Source organism: Melanerpes formicivorus, unplaced genomic scaffold, assembly GCF_026170545.1.
Source record: "Melanerpes formicivorus ecotype bairdi unplaced genomic scaffold, bMelFor1.0.p_v2 SCAF_806, whole genome shotgun sequence".
Taxonomy (NCBI): domain Eukaryota; kingdom Metazoa; phylum Chordata; class Aves; order Piciformes; family Picidae; genus Melanerpes; species Melanerpes formicivorus.
Window position 1 is genome coordinate 65,001 of NW_027143158.1, and position 2,379 is coordinate 67,379.

Here is a 2,379-nt window from a genome sequence, read left to right on the forward strand (position 1 = left end):
TGGCGAGGGGGGGACTTAGTGCACTGAGCCGTGCGGCGGCAGGTAGACGTGCTCTCCTTCCCGAGGAGGTAGACGTGCTCTCCTTCCCAGGAGGTAGACGTGCTCTCCTTCCCGAGGAGGTAGACGTGCTCTCCTTCCCAGGAGGTAGACGTGCTCTCCTTCCCGAGGAGGTAGACGTGCTCTCCTTCCCAGGAGGTAGACGTGCTCTCCTTCCCGAGGAGGTAGACGTGCTCTCCTTCCCAGGAGGTAGACGTGCTCTCCTTCCCAGGAGGTAGACGTGCTCTCCTTCCCGAGGAGGTAGACGTGCTCTCCTTCCCAGGAGGTAGACGTGCTCTCCTTCCCGAGGAGGTAGACGTGCTCTCCCTCGGTGAGTAGACGTGCTCTCCCTGAGCTGGCAGGTAGACGTGCTCTCCATGGCGAGGGGGGACTTAGTGCACTGAGCCGTGCGGCAGGAGGTAGACGTGCTCCCCGCGGCCGGGCGGGCACTTAGCGCGCGGAGGCTGGAACCGCGGGGTAGACGTGGTCCCCGGGACGAGGGCCGCCTGGTATCGCCCGCCCGGCCCCCAACCCCCCCCCCCCCCCCGCGGCGGCGTAAATGAAGAGAGGCAGTCGGCATGAAACCTTCTTTTATTAAGTGTTGTTTTCATCGAGCGTCTTTCATTAAAGGTTGTGTTCTGAAGCAGTCTTTTCTTCAACAGCGCTGTTCTCCGGGGAGAAGGTCTGCCGGCATCTCTAGAAATCTCCCCCCGCTCCTGACCGCCTCCCCCCCCCGCCCCCGCTGCCGGTTTGCGCGGAGCCCCCCCTTCCCGCCGTTGCCTCTTGCCGCTACCCCCGCCCCCCCCCCGCTGCCGGTTTGCGCGGAGCCCCCCCTTCCCGCCGTTGCCTCTTGCCGCTACCCCCGCCCCCCCCCCCCCCGCTGCCGGTTTGCGCGGAGCCCCCCCTTCCCGCCGTTGCCTCTTGCCGCTACCCCCGCCCCCCCCCCGCTGCCGGTTTGCGCGGAGCCCCCCCTTCCCGCCGTTGCCTCTTGCCGCTACCCCCCGCCCCCCCCCCGCTGCCGGTTTGCGCGGAGCCCCCCCTTCCCGCCGTTGCCTCTTGCCGCTACCCCCCGCCCCCCCCCGCTGCCGGTTTGCGCGGAGCCCCCCCTTCCCGCCGTTGCCTCTTGCCGCTACCCCCGCCCCCCCCCCGCTGCCGGTTTGCGCGGAGCCCCCCCTTCCCGCCGTTGCCTCTTGCCGCTACCCCCCGCCCCCCCCCCGCTGCCGGTTTGCGCGGAGCCCCCCCTTCCCGCCGTTGCCTCTTGCCGTTACCCCCGCCCCCCCCCCGCTGCCGGTTTGCGCGGAGCCCCCCCTTCCCGCCGTTGCCTCTTGCCGCTACCCCCCGCCCCCCCCCCGCTGCCGGTTTGCGCGGAGCCCCCCCGCCTGCCGTTGCCTCTTGCCGCGGCCACCACCGCCCCCCCCCACACCCCCCGGCCCCCGTTACCGGTTTGCGCGGAGCCCCCCCCTCCCGACGTTGCCTCTTGCCGCTGCTGCCACCCCCAGCTCCCCACACCCCCCGGCTCCCGTTACCGCTTTGCACGGAGCCCCCCCGCCCGCCGTTATCTCTTGCCGCTGCCGCGACCCATCTCCCCCCCCCCCCGCCGCCGCTAACTGCCCCCCGAAGCCGCTAGCAGCTGGGCACCCCCCCGCCAAAGCCGCCGCGGCTTCCCCTTCCCACATTGTCCCCTGGAGGGGGGATCGCGACGCGGGCTGCCGCTTCCCTCCCGGGCTGCCCGGCTGCTCTCTAACCCCTGCGACCGAGGCGGCGCTGTTAGGGCGGCCGTGCCGGTGCCCCTTGCCGCAGCTAGCCTCTCGCCGCTGCCCCCTCCCGTCCGTCGTCCCCCGTCCCCAAAAACTTGCTGCTCTCCACGCTGGAGCCTGCACGGGGGAGGTTGCGCTCCGCTCCTCCGGCCCTAAAGCCGCCCTCGCCCGCCCCCCCGGCTTGCCGCTTGGCTGGGCTGCCCGCCCGCCCGCTAATCCCCCCAACGCCCCCACCCCAAAAACACCCCAGCCCTACCGCATGCCGCTCCCCCTCTCCCCGCTCTCGCTGACCGCTGCCACCCCCCCCCCACCCCTCCCCCCCGAAACAAACCCCCCAGCCCTACCGCATGCCGCTCCCCCTCTCTCCCTAGCCTGCCCCCCCCCGCCGTCGCTTGCTGCTGCTGCTGCCGCCGCCGCCGCAGCCGCCGCCGCCGCCGGCGGGACCCCGCCTCGGTCTGGTGGCGCGCGCTCGGAGATCCCCGGCTACCCGTCCGTCCGTCCCTCCCTCCCGCCCCGCCCCGGGGGAGGGCCCGGGGCAGCGCGGGCAGGCGGGGAGCAAAAAAAGGCGCGGGCGCCAAAAAACGTC